The 18,516-nt window shown below is 39.6% G+C and overlaps 1 non-coding gene across 1 annotated transcript; it reads right to left on the bottom strand.

Moving 5' to 3' along the window:
* Positions 1-15,358: 15,358 nt before the first annotated feature.
* Positions 15,359-15,466, bottom strand: LOC148562257 (small nucleolar RNA R71). Its single transcript, XR_015886825.1, has one exon. It is a non-coding gene; the product is annotated as a small nucleolar RNA R71 (small nucleolar RNA).
* Between the last annotated feature and the right edge of the window lie 3,050 nt (positions 15,467-18,516).

The raw sequence follows: 18,516 nt of genomic DNA, 5'->3' as shown, positions 1-18,516 counted from the left end.
TTTGTTCCAACTTTCCAAAAGATTCATGAGATTGAAAAGCATGTTCTTCTTGCATCACAAGGAATCTGACTCGAATTCACTTTGTTTGTTCATCATTCTTAGCTCCCTTTCTTCTTGTGCTTATTGGTTTTTCATGTATAGTGAATGGTATTCCTCTTGCCTTTCTTGAATTCTCATGTACTATTGTGACAATCTTCCTATTGCTTCTTGCATTTGAGTCATATCCATATTGCCATGTGGGAAAAAGTGTGGCTGTTCCTCCTCCTCTTGTGGCTCTTCTTCTATGTGTGGCTCATCTTCTTCCATTGGTTCTTCTCTTTGCCTTCTTCCATGTGGCCTTCGGCCTTGATGTACTTCAAGAGCCATTGTCATTCGTTCAATGGTTATGGGCATGCCTTGGCTTAACCACATTGGATTATCTTCTTCCATTGGCACTTTAGCCTTTGCACACAACCTCCAAATGGTACTTGGGTAGTATAACCAAGACCCGGCCGAATTCTTCTCAGCAAGCCTTTGGATGTCTTTTGCAAGGATTTCATGGACTCTTATTTCTCCTCCCACAATGATGCAATGCAACATCACGGCTCTCTCCCTGTTAACTTCTGAGGTGTTCACTGTGCCCAGAATTGATCTTTTCATCAGCTCATACCATCCTTTTGCTTCTGGGGTGAGGTTACATCTCTTCAGATACTTATATTTGTTCTTGTCATCTCCTTCCCACTCTGAGTTCTCCATACAAATATCTCTCACAATCTCATCATAATCCTGATCTTCATTTAATCTTTGTTTGTATCCCGGTTCACTAAAGCGGACTGACTTTAGTCCCAAGACTTTCTTGATTGTATCCGAGCTAAAGTCTACTTCCACCCCCCGCACATAGCTCTTGTATGTTGGGGGCTCACGCATGTCAAGCCTTGAGACATTTGCATAGAACTCTCTTATGATATTGGCATTGATTCGGGTGGCTGGTGATGCAAGTTCCTCCCACCTCCTCTTTCGAATTTTGTCCTTCATTTCTTGGCATCCATCATCCGGCAACAAGAGTGGAATTTTAGGATAGATCCTTTTCTCGTTCATCCATTCAATTTGCATTTGATGGTACCGAGACTTGAATCTCCATTGGTCATATCCATGTGTGTCTTCCTCCACCATGGGGTCTTTCCCTTTTCTTCGTTTGGTTCTTGAGGAAGAGGCCATGATCACTTGGTTGGTTGAGTTTTGTGAGGTTAGAGAGAGTGTGAAGAATGTTGGAGAATTTGATGTGTGTTTGGAGCAAGAAGAAATTAAGACCGAACTTGTTATGACCAGAAATGATGAAGGGAAGTTTAAATGGTTGGATTTTAAAGCAAGAGAAATGTTGAACAGAGCTTGTTATGTTGAGGAGTGATGAAGGGAATGAAGTTTCCAAGGTTGGAGTGATTTGGTCATGTGCATGGCTTGAGGTGGTACGTTTGAGCAATGAAAGGCTAAGATGCAACGAGACACTATGGGGATCAAAGGTGTGCATGTAAGGATGAATGAAGACAAAGCTTGCTTCTTCACTTGCCTTTGCCGTGATCATTCTCAAGGAGTGGCAGATTTCTTTTTCGAAGCATGTGATGAGATTTTGTCCTCATGCTATGCTTTCCTTTGTCTTGTCTCTTTCATTGAAGATTCTTTGACCACCTAGTCATCACAACATACATTAGTTTTGTCCAACTATGGCAAGAGTATTCCTGTTATATGAATCATCAATTCTTATATCCAAATGAACTGTGACTCATCTTTGGAGGACACCAAACTTAATGTTTGGTCATGCATGAAGAAATTGTGTCTCTTCCTCCAATTAGTGAAATCCCAATGTCACTCTTAGTTAAATGTTTATAAGAATTGCTTTCATCCTAATTTTCTTTTTCTCTCTTTTTTTTTCATGAAGGGTCAATTGTGTCCCTAAATCGGTTCATCAAGTTTTGATGAACACCAAACTTGTTTCTTGTCAAAGGGTACATCACAATTGATGCCTTCATTACCGAATAAGAATTTTTCCATTTATAAGATTTTGGAAAACAACAATTGTATAATTATTGATGCATGAATTTCAAATTTTCATGAAGCTATGTGGACACCAAACTTTAGTGTTTGGCCATATGCTTTTAAGCTTGCAAAACGGAATTATTTATAACGTTGGTTTAGTGTGCTTGAAGGCACACCAAACTTAGAATTCTCAGCATATGTTTCAAAACAGTGCATGCAGTCAATGGACATGTTCATGAAAAGAGAAAAGAATTCATGCTCAAATGATCATAACTTATTGAATTTAAAATTACATGAATCTTAAATCATGGGTTGCCTCCCATGGAGCGCTCTTTTATTGTCATTAGCTTGACATTGAGGCTTTCTTTTATGGTGGTTGGTGCTTGTAGAGCCTCAATTTGTCTCCCCTGACTGTGATCCTCTTCTTTGTTCCCTGGTGTTCAATTTCAGCATGCTCTAATGAGAGTATGTTGCTGACAGTGTAGTAGTCCTCAGTTTGTTGGTTTGCCCCCAGCTGTTGATATATCAGTTGCACTTTGTCACCTTTGGAAAGCCCCTCTGTTGGGATCTTCCTGTTCTTCCAACCCCTTTTTGTTTTGTTTCTCCGTTTCATCTTTCCTTTTGTTGATCTTTCTTTTCTGGCCGTAGGCTTCCCTTGGGGACCTCTCTTCTCAGTGGCTAGTACTCCAATATCCTCTTGGGCCTCTTCATCAGTCTGCACAATCCTTAGCCTTGGGATGTTGCTGTGACTCTCTTTGTCAGCTTCTTCCTTCAACTGTGATTCTCCCTTGTCAATTTTCATACAGTCTTTCTTCTTATTACCAAACTGTGCTTCTGGTAACACCTTCAGAGTGACGCTCTTGTCATGCATTCTGAGAGTTAATTCTCCTTCCTCTATGTCTATGATAGCTCTAGCAGTGGCCAAGAATGGCCTTCCCAGAATAATAGAGTCACCATCATCCCCTTCTGAATCTAGAACCACAAAATCTGCAGGGTGATGACAAGTCATCTTAGCCTATTTTAACTAGTCTTTTTCTTTTGTTTTCATTAGAATTATGCACTTTCTTGAGCTACAAGCAAGCCAATTAGGTAGATTTTCATGTTTCCTTTGATTTAATCAACCATGTATGAATTCATGCTATTTCATGAGGTTTTATACTATAATTGTCATATATTATGAAAGAATGAATATCTCATGATTTTAAGCATAGCTTTGATGTGTTTGGTTGATTAATGATAGGTGAAGAAAGCTTGGAGAAAGGTTGAAGCAAGAAGGAATAGCTAGGAGTAAAGAGAAGACAATGGAATAAGTGAAATTGAACCAGGAAGCAAAAAGATGGACCTAAAGTTAGCCTCAAAATTTTGCACAAACTTTTGGGTGAAAAGTTAGCCCCAACGTTAGCCCCTAACTTTTGGGCTAACGTTGGAACTTGAAAATCACTCCTTGGGTACCAAAAGTTTGCGCCAACGTTAGCCCCTAACTTTGAGGCTAACGTTGGCACATGAAAATCACCCCTGGGCACCAAAAGTTTGCGCCAACGTTAGCCCCTAACTTTGAGGCTAACGTTGGCATGAGAAAAACACTCCCTGGGCACCAAAAGTTTGCGCCAACATTAGCCCCTAACTTTGAGGCTAACGTTGGCACATGAAAACTACAAGGGGAGGAGCAAAAGTTTGCGCCAACGTTAGCCCCTAACTTTTGGGCTAACGTTGGCGCCACAAGTGCACCAAGGAAGGCCAACGTTGGTGCAAAAGTTAGACCCCTAACTTTTGCACCAACGTGAGTATCAGCAAGATATGGGGGCTGATATGAAAAGTTGGACCAAAAGTTAGACCCTAACTTTTGCTCCAACTTTTGGTCCAACTTTTGCAAAACTCCAACCCGGTTCAATTGGTTCACTTTGGTTCTTCTCCAAACTTCAAGAGCAATCAACCAAGGCCTCTTTCAACCCAATTCCACCAAGAGCAAAGGCCCAACTCAAGGCTTGAAGATCATTTGAAGAAAGTGTATAAATAGGATAGAATTCAAGTTCTTCAGAGAGCTTTTCCTTTGAATTTTCATAATAGTTTTCGGAGAGCTTTGGATATTGAGTGATCTTTAATTTCTTAGTCTTGGGGAAAGAGAATTCACTTCTCTTCCTCTTAGTTTTATTGCTTTCAATTTCAATTACAATTGTCTTGGATCTTGGGTTGGAGAATTGAAGAAATTCTGTTTCAATCTCATCCTTGGATCTCTCTGCTTTATTTACTGCTTGATTGAATTTAATTTCTGTTAATTGCTCTTCATCTACTTTCCTTGCAATTTACAATTCCCTTGCAATTGTTCTTGTTGGATCTAGGAAGGCATTGAGATCTAGACTCGGTTTTCTAGTCTCTGGGTCCTGAGATCTGAACTTTCAATTTCTAATTCTCTGTTTACTGTTTTCATGTTCATTTACTTTTCTGCTTCAAGATCCGATTTAACCCAAACCTTCTTCTACTTCTCTGCTTGATGCAAATTTACTTTTCCTTGTTTAATTTCTGCAAATCCAAGTCCCAATCTCCTTTACAATTCAAGTCATTTACATTTCTTGCACTTTAAGATTCCGCAATTTACATTTCTTGCATTCTAAGTTTCTGCCATTCAATTTCTTGTTCTTTAAGATTTAGCACTTTAATTTCTTGCTCTCTTTAATTTCATGCAATTTACCCATTCCCTTTACTTTCCATGCAATTTAATTTCTGAAAATCACAAAACACTCAATCAAATCTTGATTCGCTTGACTAAATTAACCACTAAGCTAAAATTGCTCAATCCTTCAATCCCTATGGGATCGACCTCACTCCCGTGAGTTATTATTACTTGATGCGACCCGGTGCACTTGCCGGTTAGATTTGTGTATTTTGGGAGAAATTCATTTTTCCACCAAAATACTCATCAAGTTTTTGGCGTCGTTGCCGGGGATTGATTAGATTGACAATGATTAAGTGAGGTGGTGATCTAGATCAAGCACTTTTTCTTTATTTTTCTCTAATTTTGACTAACCCACTAACTGTTTGAATTTTTGTCTGAGATGACTGAAACTTCGCTTTAGCAACAAAGTGAAGTTTTCTGGGAAATTTCTGGCTCTATGCAATGCTCTTGCTTACACAAGAAAAGCAATTTCTGCCACTAATCTCCCAAGTCCATCAACTGTTTGATACTTTGTGCCAGCTAACCTTCTGAATCACATTCTGAGCTTGAAAATATTCAATCATCACTTGAATTTTTGTGACTGTGCAGATCATGGAGGGGAACTCAACAAATTCTAGAAATCATGAGAGTAATATCCCCACCTTGGATGATAATGTAACCCATAGTTCGAAGCAACTATCCATAGCCATGAATGATGATGTTGCCCAATGGTTTGAAGCTTTTCCACAAGGAAGCATTATCGGATGGGAAGAACTGATGAATGGACTCCTAGTCAAATTGAACCCATCACAGAGAATTGTTAAGCCAGAGGCAGAAGTGCATCCATTCACACAAGAGAAAGAAATTGAAGGTGCTCGTGCAGTAATAAGCCAAAACAAGCAGATACATCAGCAGACTCTACAACAACTGGACATGATGGCTAGAAAAATCACTGAGTTGAGACATGCTGTAGTACATACATACAACCTGACTCAAAGCTCATATGGGTGTAATCAAGCTGAACACAGTTTTGGGGCCATTAACCATGAGCAACAGAGTTATGAGCAACTACAATCTCCAAGCAATCACTCTAGCATGCTCCAACACAGGCCTCAGAATGATGTGTACAATCCACCTTGGAGAACTCATTCTAATGGGAGGGGGTTGAGAACCAAAACCAAAGACCAAGGGACTTCAACTGCAACAATCCCAGCTTCAAAAACCAACTTAAAACACACCCCACAACAACAATCACACACACTTCCAACCCCGTCCTACCTCACCATTCGCTCAAAATGACCTTCATCAACCACCACAATTGACACAGCCACAACCACTTCCAACCTTTCAAAGAATCTATATTCTAGAAATGCTGATGGAGAGGTCCATAAAAATTCAAGAAATAATGGCAATAGAGCGGGAAAAAATAAAGAAACATCAAGAGATGATAAGCAAGAACCAGGAGGCTTCACTCAGAAGACTTGAAAGGCAGATGGAACAACTGGTTCAAAATCTTGTTGAATTGGGTGAGAAGGAGGGGACTCTGAACCCAAAGAGCCATGAAAAGGATGCTGTGTTGAAAGAGAAGGGAGTCATGGAGGAAAGTAAGAGGGCTATGGAAAGAGAAACAGAGGGAAGGAAGCCCATAGCAAGAGGAGGAAACCTAAGGCAACAGAAGCCTCAACTTCCATGAGCACAGAGTGAAGGATGTCAAGCTAGTGACAATAAAAGAGCGCTTGTTGGGAGGCAACCCAACCGGAGGTAACTATCTTTTCATATCTATTTCAATAAAAAGGTTAAGTAGTTTTATCTATAATGCAAGAAGCTAAGTTTGGTGTTGCACGCCAAAACAATCTAAAGGAGAATGCAGGATTCTAAGTTTGGTGTTTCACCAAAATCCCAGTATAAAACACATTCTCACTCTCTGCATAATGCTGGCTTCAAGCATGTTGGATGAACTAGTTAACTATTCTGCTGTTTCCTAGTTTTCAGTTTTATTGCTTTTGAAAAAGAAGAAGAAAAGAAAAAAGTTATTACACATGGTTAATTTGATGCATGAAACCCATTGGCAAGGTACTAAGTTTGGTGTTCTCACACCAAAGTAAGTTCAAAAAGCCCGCAAATAAATCATGAAAATTAACCATTGTTTCCAAGTGCTTGGGGAACAAGCAACTTTCAATATCACTGCAGAGTATCATACAAGCTTCTGGAGATGTTTAGCATCATCAATCAAAGAGGTGAAAGATGAACATGAGGGCCAGCAATGATGATGATGAGAAGAAGGAAAGCAAGTAAACTTCAACAGGTTGTATTGTTAAGTGATTATTTTACATCAAATATTGCTGTAATTGAAGGTTGGATTGTATCCTTATCTGCCCTGCTTGTCTGCATAGTATAGTTTTTTTTTTACCCCTGCCTGCCTGCATAGCATAATCTTTCTGTGATTCAAAAAGCAAGATGCGTGATCATTCACAACATTCTTATCTTCAAAACTTGTTTGCACTCAATTTTCAAGAAATGCATCACATGAAAGTTCTTTGAAAAGAAGGATTGAGGAATCAAACAATTTTGAGGCAAGCAAAAGATTAGGAGAAGTGGTGGTTCTAGTTGTATGATTTTGTATTGAGGTTGCATGCTTGTGAAAACTTGCATGGGAGCTCAAAGGCAGGACATGAAGTTCAAAGAAGTATTGTGGAGATTCTCAAAAATCTATTGATCCAAGAAGCAGCAAACAAAACAAAAGAAAATAAAGAAAATACAAAAGCAAAAAGAACATGGCCCAAGGCTCTGAGCATCAATTACTAGGCAGAAAAAGAAAGAAGAAACAAAACTCAAAGAGTTGTTAGCCTAGTAAATGCTTGTGGTTGAGCTGTGTCAAGGAAAGAGGCTTGAGCAAGTAAATCCTTAGGGGTGCTTCAACACCTAATACCTTAAAACCAACTGGTTTAGGAGTATTGATTGAAAGCTTATCTAAAGAGCCGCTTTGAGACATGACACTTAGAGTCGAGGCCAAAGCACAGAAACTATAAGCTGCTTCAAGGAGACTACATATAAAGAGATATCCATGATACCATTTGGATGAAAATCCTAAGACCTAAGACTCCCAATATGTGAGGAATAGTGAGCACTGAAGCCCTTGCAAGAGTACATGATTTAGAGTTCACCCCACTGTACCTGATCACTTCACTCACTGGACTTTACAAGTTATTCTTCAATCCATCTTAATTGAAAGAACCTTGGAGCATAAATTTATTTCTTGCTTGAGGACAAGCAAGCTTTAAGTTTGGTGTTGTGATGACAAGTCATCTTAGCCTATTTTAACTAGTCTTTTTCTTTTGTTTTCATTAGAATTATGCACTTTCTTGAGCTACAAGCAAGCCAATTAGGTAGATTTTCATGTTTCCTTTGATTTAATCAACCATGTATGAATTCATGCTATTTCATGAGGTTTTATACTATAATTGTCATATATTATGAAAGAATGAATATCTCATGATTTTAAGCATAGCTTTGATGTGTTTGGTTGATTAATGATAGGTGAAGAAAGCTTGGAGAAAGGTTGAAGCAAGAAGGAATAGCTAGGAGTAAAGAGAAGACAATGGAATAAGTGAAATTGAACCAGGAAGCAAAAAGTTGGACCTAAAGTTAGCCTCAAACTTTTGCACAAACTTTTGGGTGAAAAGTTAGCCCCAACGTTAGCCCCTAACTTTTGGGCTAACGTTGGAACTTGAAAATCACTCCCTGGGTACCAAAAGTTTGCGCCAACGTTAGCCCCTAACTTTGAGGCTAACGTTGGCACATGAAAATCACCCCTGGGCACCAAAAGTTTGCGCCAACGTTAGCCCCTAACTTTGAGGCTAACGTTGGCACATGAAAACTACAAGGGGAGGAGCAAAGGTTTGCGCCAACGTTAGCCCCTAACTTTTGGGCTAACGTTGGCGCCACAAGTGCACCAAGGAAGGCCAACGTTGGTGCAAAAGTTAGACCCCTAACTTTTGCACCAACGTGAGTATCAGCAAGATATAGGGGCTGATATGAAAAGTTGGACCAAAAGTTAGACCCTAACTTTTGCTCCAACTTTTGGTCCAACTTTTGTAAAACTCCAACCCGGTTCAATTGGTTCACTTTGGTTCTTCTCCAAACTTCAAGAGCAATCAACCAAGGCCTCTTTCAACCCAATTCCACCAAGAGCAAAGGCCCAACTCAAGGCTTGAAGATCATTTGAAGAAAGTGTATAAATAGGATAGAATTCAAGTTCTTCAGAGAGCTTTTCCTTTGAATTTTCATAATAGTTTTCGGAGAGCTTTGGATATTGAGTGATCTTTAATTTCTTAGTCTTGGGGAAAGAGAATTCACTTCTCTTCCTCTTAGTTTTATTGCTTTCAATTTCAATTACAATTGTCTTGGATCTTGGGTTGGAGAATTGAAGAAATTCTGTTTCAATCTCATCCTTGGATCTCTCTGCTTTATTTACTGCTTGATTGAATTTAATTTCTGTTAATTGCTCTTCATATACTTTCCTTGCAATTTACAATTCCCTTGCAATTGTTCTTGTTGGATCTAGGAAGGCATTGAGATCTAGACTCGGTTTTCTAGTCTCTGGGTCCTGAGATCTGAACTTTCAATTTCTAATTCTCTGTTTACTGTTTTCATGTTCATTTACTTTTCTGCTTCAAGATCCGATTTAACCCAAACCTTCTTCTACTTCTCTGCTTGATGCAAATTTACTTTTCCTTGTTTAATTTCTGCAAATCCAAGTCCCAATCCCCTTTACAATTCAAGTCATTTACATTTCTTGCACTTTAAGATTCCGCAATTTACATTTCTTGCATTCTAAGTTTCTGCCATTCAATTTCTTGTTCTTTAAGATTTAGCACTTTAATTTCTTGCTCTCTTTAATTTCATGCAATTTACCCATTCCCTTTACTTTCCATGCAATTTAATTTCTGCAAATCACAAAACACTCAATCAAATCTTGATTCGCTTGACTAAATTAACCACTAAGCTAAAATTGCTCAATCCTTCAATCCCTGTGGGATCGACCTCACTCCCGTGAGTTATTATTACTTGATGCGACCCGGTGCACTTGCCAGTTAGATTTGTGTGTTTTGGGAGAAATTCATTTTTCCACCAAAATACTCATCACAGGGTATATGAAATTGTCCACCTTGACCAGAAGGTTTTCAATCATACCCCTGGGGTATACTGTTGACTTATCTACTAGTTCTAGAGATATCTGTACTGGTTTAACTTCCTCTATATGCAGCTTTTTTACCAAGGAGGATGGTATTAAGTTGATACTTGCTCCTAGATCGCACATTGCTTTAGTGATGGTTAATTCCCCAATGGTGCAAGGTAGCAAAAAGCTCCCTGGATCTTCAAGCTTAGGGGGAAACCCTTTTTGAATCAAAACCCTGCATTCTTCAGTGAGAAGTATGGTTTCCTTCTCATGCCAACTTCTTTTCTTGTTGATAAGCTCCTTCAAAAACTTGGCATACAGAGGCATTTGCTCAAGTGCTTCAGCCAAGGGAATGTTGATTTCCAGCTTTTTGAAAGTCTCCAGGAACTTATGAAATTGTTGGTCCTTGGTTTCTTTGTTGAACCTCTGCGGATATGGCAGTGGAGGTACAAAAGTTTTCTCTGCTTGTTGCTTTTGATTCTTGGTTGGCTCTTCAACTGCTTCATTCCCTTTTTTTTGAATTTTTGATTGTTCCTCCTTTACTTGAGTTTGCTTTGAGGCTTCCTTGCTTGCCATTGCATCATCATCATTGGCTTCCTCTGTGTGTGTTGGTTGTTCCTCTTCCATTGGTCTTTTGCTGCTCTCTACTTGCTTCTTAGTAGTGTCATTGTTGCTCGTCAATGTTCTCCCACTCCTTAATTGTATTCCCTTGCATTCTTCCTTAGGATTTGGGATTGTGTCACTTGGAAGTGAGCTTGAAGGTCTCTCAAGAGAAATCTGCTTGGAGATTTGCCCCATCTGTCTCTCTAGGCTCTTCAGGGATGCTTCCTGATTCTTGGTTACCATTTCTTGGTGTTTCAACATTTTGTCTATCATAGCCTCCAAGTTAGTGATTCTCTGGGCTTCAGGTGATACTTGAGGTGGGTTATGAGATGTGGGTGGTAGATGATAGGCATTTTGGTTGGTGGGTTGGTTATTGGATTGGTACTGGTTGGGGTTGGGGTAGTTGTTTTGAGGTTTTCTGTAGGGGTTTTGGTTAGTCTGCTGCTGGTTGTGGTTTTGGTTGCCTCTTGGGTTGTTTTGATTTGAGTTCCTCTGCCATGGTTGTTGGTTTTGGGTATGATTATCTCCCCATCTGAGGTTTGGGTGGTTCTTTCAGGATGGATTGTATGTATCACCATACACTTCATTTGGTCCTTGGTTGTGCATATACTGTACTTGCTCTTGTTGGTGTTCTTCTTGAGTTTCTTCACTCTGTCCCCATGTGGTTGATGGTTGGCTAGTGTTAACTGCTGCAACTTGGAGACTATCAATCCTCTTGGCCATTTGCTCAAATTGTTGTTGAATTTGCTGCTGCATTATCTTGTTTTGAGCCAAGATTGAATCCACTCCTTCTAGCTCCATTACTCCTCTTCTTTGTGATGGTTGGCGGCTTCTTTGATGAGCAAAGAAATATTGGTTGTTAGCCACCATATCAATGAGATTTTGAGCTTCCTCTGCAGTTTTCATGAGTTGTAAGGAGCCTCCAGCTGAGTGGTCAAGTGATTCTTGAGCCTTTAGGGTGAGTCCTTTATAGAAGTTCTGTAGCTTGTCCCACTCAGTGAACATTTCTGGTGGACATTTCCTCAGCAGAGCCTTGTATCTCTCCCATGCTTCATACAGATTTTCAGCATCCAATTGTGTGAATGTTTGTACTTCGGTTTTCAGCCTGTTAACCCTTTGAGGTGGATAAAATTTGGCTAGAAATTTAGTCACCAAATCATCCCAGCTAGTGATGCTTCCTTGAGGAAAGGTTTCAAGCCACTGTGCGGCCTTGTCCCTTAATGAGAACGGGAACAGCAGAAGCTTGTAGGTCTCAGGATTTACGCCATTGGACTTGACAGTGTCACAAATCCTTAAGAAGATAGATAAATGTTGATTTGGATCCTCCAATGGTCCTCCCCAAACGAGCAGTTGTTTTGGACCAATGTAATGAGTTGTGCCTTCAATTAAAAGTTGTTTGCATTGACATTAGGGGTGAGAATGCTGCTTCCACAATGTCTAGCATTTGCAAAGGTATAGGAGGCCAAAACTCTCCTCTGGGGTGGGTTGTTGTTGTTGTTATCTGCTCCACCAGGTGGAGTGGTTGAATGCTCCTCCATATCTTGGAATTCTTCTTCTGATTCCTCTTCTCCAACAATATTTTTCCCTCTTTCAGCTCTTCTTAACCTCCTGAGAGTTCTCTCGTCTTGTTCATGAAAGGTGGGTGTGGTTCTTCTTGTACCTGACATACAATCAAAACATAAGAAACACACAAACCAGTGACACTTCAATCTACTGCTAGAATGAAGTTTTAGTTAGCTTAAGCAAAAATTCAAACAGTTAGCGGGTTAATTACAAATTAGAGAAACAGAAAATAAAAATGCTAGATCTAGATCACCATCTCACTTAGTCATTGTCAATCTAATCAATCCCCGGCAACGGCGCCAAAAACTTGATGAGTATTTTGGTGGAAAAATGAATTTCTCCCAAAACACACAAATCTAACCGGCAAGTGCACCGGGTCGCATCAAGTAATAATAACTCACGGGAGTGAGGTCGATCCCACAGGGATTGAAGTATTGAGCAATTTTTAGTTTAGTGGTTGATTTAGTCAAGCGAATCAAGATTTGGTTGAGTGTTTTGTGATTTGCAGAAATTAAATTGTATGGAATTAAAGAGAACAGGAAATAAATTGCTGAATCTTAAAGAACAAGAAATTAAACGGCAGAAACTTAGAATGCAAGAAATGTAAATTGCGGAATCTTAAAGTGCAAGAAATGTAAATGACTTGAATTGTAAAGGGGATTGGGACTTGGATTTGCAGAAATTAAACAAGGAAAAGTAAATTTGCATCAAGCAGAGAAGTAGAAGAGGGTTTGGGTTAAATCGGATCTTGAAGCAGAAAAGTAAATGAACATGAAAACAGTAAACAGAGAATTAGAAATTGAAAGTTCAGATCTCAGGACCCAGAGACTAGAAAACTGAGTCTAGATCTCAATGCCTTCCTAGATCCAACAAGAACAATTGCAAGGGAATTGTAAATTGCAAGGAAAGTAGATGAAGAGCAATTAACAGAAATTAAATTCAATCAAGCAGTAAATAAAGCAGAGAGATCCAAGGATGAGATTGAAACAGAATTTCTTCAATTCTCCAACCCAAGATCCAAGACAATTGTAATTGAAATTGAAAGCAATAAAACTAAGAGGAAGAGAAGTGAATTCTCCTTCCCCAAGACTAAGAAATTAAAGATCACTCAATATCCAAAGCTCTCCGAAAACTATTATGAAAATTCAAAGGAAAAGCTCTCTGAAGAACTTGAATTCTATCCTATTTATACACTTTCTTCAAATGATCTTCAAGCCTTGAGTTGGGCCTTTGCTCTTGGTGGAATTGGGTTGAAAGAGGCCTTGGTTGATTGCTCTTGGAGTTTGGAGAAGAACCAAAGTGAACCAAATGAACCGGGTTGGAGTTTTGCAAAAGTTGGACCAAAAGTTGGAGCAAAAGTTTGAGGCAAACTTTTGGTCCAACTTTTCATATCAGCCCCCATATTTTGCCGATACCCACGTTGGTGCAAAAGTTAGGGGTCTAACTTTTGCTCCAACGTTGGCCTTCTTTAGTGCACTTATGGCGCCAACGTTAGCCCAAAAGTTAGGGGCTAACGTTGGCGCAAACTTTTTCTCCTCCCCTTGTATTTTTCATGTGCCAACGTTAGCCCAAAAGTTAGAGGCTAACGTTGGCGCAAACTTTTGGTGGCTAGGGAGGTTTTTCTTATGCCAACGTTAGCCACCAAGTTAGGGGCTAACGTTGGCGCAAACTTTTGGTGCCCAGGGGTGATTTTCATGTGCCAACTTAGCCCAAAAGTTAGGGGCTAACGTTGGCGCAAACTTTTGGTGCCCAGGGAGTGATTTTCAAGCTCCAACGTTAGCCCAAAAGTTAGGGGCTAACGTTGGGGCTAACTTTTCACCCAAAAGTTTGTGCAAAAGTTTGAGGCTAACTTTAGGTCCAGCTTTTTGCTTCCTGGTTCAATTTCACTTATTCTATTGTCCTCTCTTTACTCCTAGCTATTCCTTCTTGCTTCAACCTTTCTCCAAGCTTTCTTCACCTATCATTAATCAACCAAACACATCAAAGCTATGCTTAAAATCATGAGATATTCATTCTTTCATAATATGTGACAATTATAGTATAAAATCTCATGAAATAGCATGAATTCATACATGGTTGATTAAATCAAAGGAAACATGAAAATCTACCCAATTAGCTTACTTATGGCTCAAGAAAGTGCATAATTCAATTGAAAACAAAAGAAAAAGGCTAGTGAAACTAGGCTAAGATGACTTGTCATCAATCATATCTTGTGATTTCTTGTGAATCAAGTCATTAATTGTGATTTTAAAAATCAAATCTTTTTCAAAACTAATTTCAATCATATCTTTTCAAAAATATCTCTTTATCTTATCTTTTTCAAAATTTGATTTTAAAATATCCTTTCTAACTTCTTATCTTCTTATCTTTTCAAAATTGATTTTCAAATTTGTTTCAACTAACTAACTAACTTTTTGTTTGTTTCTTATCTTTTTCAAAACTACCTAACTAACTCCCTCTCTCTAATTTTCGAAAATATCTTCCCTCTTTTTCAAAATTTCTTTTTAATTAACTAATTATTTTAATTTTTGATTTTAATTTTCGAAAAATTACTAACCTTTTTCAAAAACTATTTTCGAAAATCACTAACTCTTTTTCAAAAATAATTTTCGAAAATTCTTCTTCTCTCTCATCTCCTTCTATTTATTTATTCATCTAATAACACCTCTCTTCATCCCACATCTCTGCTCTCCTTACCCTTGTGTTTCTTTCTTTACATTACATTCTTTTCTTCTTCTACTCACACAAGGGAACCTCTATACCTGTGGTAAAAAGGATCCCTATTATTATTTTTCTGTTTCCTTCTCATTCATATAAGCAGGAGCACGGACAAGAATATTCTTGTTGAAGCAGATCCAGAACCTGAAAGGACTCTGAAGAGGAAACTAAGAGAAGCTAAATTACAACAATCCAGCAAGCACCTTTCAGAAATTTTCGAACAGGAAGAGGAGATGGCAGCCGAAAATAATAATAATGCAAGGAGGATGCTTGGTAACTTTACTGCACCTAACTCCAATTTACATGGAAGAAGCATCTCCATTCCTGCCATTGGAGCAAACAATTTTGAGCTGAAACCTCAATTAGTTTCTCTGATGCAGCAGAACTGCAAGTCTCATGGACTTCCATCTGAAGATCCTTTTCAGTTCTTAACTGAATTCTTGCAGATATGTGATACTGTTAAGACTAATGGAGTAGATCCTGAAGTCTACAGGCTCATGCTTTTCTCTTTTGCTGTGAGAGACAGAGCTAGAATATGGTTGGACTCTCAACCTAAGGATAGCCTGAACTCTTGGGATAAACTGGTCAAGGCTTTCTTAGCCAAGTTCTTTCCTCCTCAAAAGCTGAGTAAGCTTAGAGTGGATGTTCAGACCTTCAGACAGAAAGAAGGTGAATCCCTCTATGAAGCTTGGGAGAGATACAAAGAACTGACCAAAAAGTGTCCTTCTGACATGCTTTCAGAATGGACTATCCTGGACATATTCTATGATGGTCTGTCTGAATTAGCTAAGATGTCATTGGATACCTCTGCAGGTGGATCCATTCACTTAAAGAAAATGCCTGCAGAAGCTCAAGAACTCATTGACATGGTTGCTAATAACCAGTTCATGTACACTTCTGAGAGGAATCCTGTGAGTAATGGGATGCCTATGAAGAAGGGAGTTCTTGAAATTGATACTCTGAATGTCATATTGGCTCAGAATAAAATATTGACTCAACAAGTCAATATGATTTCTCAAAGTCTGAATGGAATGCAAGCTGCATCCAATAGTACTCAAGAGGCATCTTCTGAAGAAGAAGCTTATGATCCTGAAAACCGTGCAATAGCAGAGGTGAATTACATGGGTGAACCTTATGGAAACACCTATAACCCCTCATGGAGAAATCACCCAAATCTCTCATGGAAGGATCAACAAAAGCCTCAACAAGTCTTTAATAATGGTAGAAGAAATAGGTTTAACAATAGTAAACCTTTTCCATCATCCACTCAGCAACAGACAGAGAACTCTGAACAAAATACCTCTAATTTAGCAAACTTAGTCTCTGATCTATCTAAGGCCACTGTAAGTTTCATGAATGAAACAAGGTCCTCCATTAGAAATTTGGAGGCACAGGTGGGCCAGCTGAGTAAAAGGATCACTGAAATCCCTCCTAGTACTCTCCCAAGCAATACAGAAGAAAATCCAAAAGGAGAGTGCAAGGCCATTGAATTGACCATCATGGCCGAACCCACAAGAGAGGAGAAGGACGTGAATCCCAAGGAGGAAGACCTCCTAGGACGTCCAGTGATCAATAAGGAGTTTCCCTCTGAGGAACCAAAGGAATCTGAGGCTCATCTAGAGACCATAGAGATTCCATTAAACCTCCTTATGCCATTCATGAGCTCTGATGAGTATTCCTCTTCTGAAGAGAATGAAGATATTACTAAGGAGCAAGTTACCAAGTACCTTGGTGCAATCATGAAACTGAATGCCAAATTATTTGGTATTGAGACTTGGGAAGATGAATCTCCCTTGGCACCAATGAACTAAGTGATCTGGATCAACTGACATTGCCTAAGAAGAAACAGGATCCTGGAAAGTTCTTAATACCTTGTACCATAGGCACCATGATCTTTGAAAAGGCTCTGTGTGACCTTGGTTCAGGGATAAACCTCATGCCCCTCTCTGTAATAGAGAAACTGGGAATCTTTAGGGTGCAAGCTACTAAAATCTTATTAGAGATGGCAGACAATTCAAGAAAACAGGCTTATGGACAAGTAGAGGACGTGTTAGTAAAGGCTGAAGGCCTTTACATCCCTGCTGATTTCATAATCCTTGACACTGGGAAGGATGAGGATGAATCCATCATCCATGGAAGACCTTTCCTAGCCACAGCAAGAGCTGTGATTGATGTTGACAGAGGTGAATTTGTCCTTCAATTGAATGAGGACTCCCTTGTGTTTACAACTCAAGGTTACCCTTCTGTAAACATGGAAAAGAGGCACAGTAAGCTTCTCTCAAAACAGAGTCAACCAGAGCCCCCACAGTCAAACTCTAAGTTTGGTGTTGGGAGGCCACAACCAAACTCTAAGTTTGGTGTTGAACTCCCATATCCAAATTCTAAGTTTGGTGTTGGGAAGTCTCAATAATGCTCTGAACATCTGTGAGGCTCCATGAGAGCCCACTGTCAAGCTATTGACATTAAAGAAGCGCTTGTTGGGAGGCAACCCAATTTTTATTTATCTAATTTTATTTTTCTTGTTCTTTCATGTTTTATTAGGTTCATGATCATGTGGAGTCACAAAATAAATATAAAAATTGAAAACGGAATCAAAAATAGCAGAAGAAAAATCACACCCTGGAGGAAGACCTTACTGGCGTTTAAACGCCAGTAAGAAGCATCTGGCTGGCGTTCAACGCCAGAACAGAGCATGGTTCTGGCGCTGAACGCCCAAAATGGGCAGCATCTAGGCGTTTGAACGCCAGAATTGCACCCTGGAGAAGAGCTGGCACTGAACGCCCAGAACAAGCACAGTTCTGGCGTTCAACGCCAGAAATGGGCAACAAATGGGCGTTCAATGCCCAAAACAAGCACCAATCTGGCGCTAAACGCCCAGAGTTGTGTGCAAGGGCATTTTGCATGCCTAATTTGGTGCAAGGTTTTAAATCCTTGAACACATCAGGATCTGTGGACCCCACAGGATCCCCACCTACCTCCACTCACTTCTTCTCACCCCTCTTTCACACAATCCCATAAACACTCTTCCCTAAAACTCTTCACCAATCACCTCAATCTCTCTTCCCTATAACCACTTCACCACTCACATCCATCCACTCTTCCCCATAAACCTACCTCATAAACCCCACCTACCGTCAAAATTCAAAATCAATTTCCCACCCAAAACCCACCCTTATGGCCGAACCTTACCCCCCTTCCCTGTATAAAGCCCTCAATTCTTCTTCATTTTCACACAACGCAACCCTCTCTTCCCCTTCTTGGCCGAATATACCCCCCCATCTCCTCCATATTTTCTTCTTCTTCTTCATCTATTCTTTCTTCTCTTGCTCGAGGGCGAGCAATATTCTAAGTTTGGTGTGGTAAAAGCATAAGCTTTTTGTTTTTTCATTACCATTGATGGCACCCAAGACCGGAGAATCCTCTAGAAAAGGGAAAGGGAAAACAAAAGCTTCCACCTCCGAGTCATGGGAGATGGAAAGATTCATCTCCAAATCTCATCAAGACCACTTCTATGATGTTGTGGTCAAGAAGAAGGTGATCCCCGAGGTCCCTTTCAAGCTCAAGAAGAATGAGTATCCGGAGATCCGACATGAAATCCAAAGAAGAGGTAGGGAAGTTCTAACAAACCCCATCCAACAAGTCGGCATCCTAATGGTTCAAGAGTTCTATGCCAATGCATGGATCACTAGGAACCATGATCAAAGTAAGAACCCAAACCCAAAGAATTATTATTACAATGGTTCGGGGGAAATACTTAGATTTTAGTCCAGAAAATGTGAGGTTGGCG

The sequence above is a fragment of the Arachis ipaensis genome, chromosome B6 (assembly GCF_059453495.1).
Source record: "Arachis ipaensis isolate K30076 ecotype BB chromosome B6, ASM5945349v1, whole genome shotgun sequence".
NCBI lineage: Eukaryota > Viridiplantae > Streptophyta > Magnoliopsida > Fabales > Fabaceae > Arachis > Arachis ipaensis.
The sequence above is the reverse complement of the archived record's forward strand: the minus strand, read 5'-3'. Positions and strand labels throughout refer to the sequence as shown.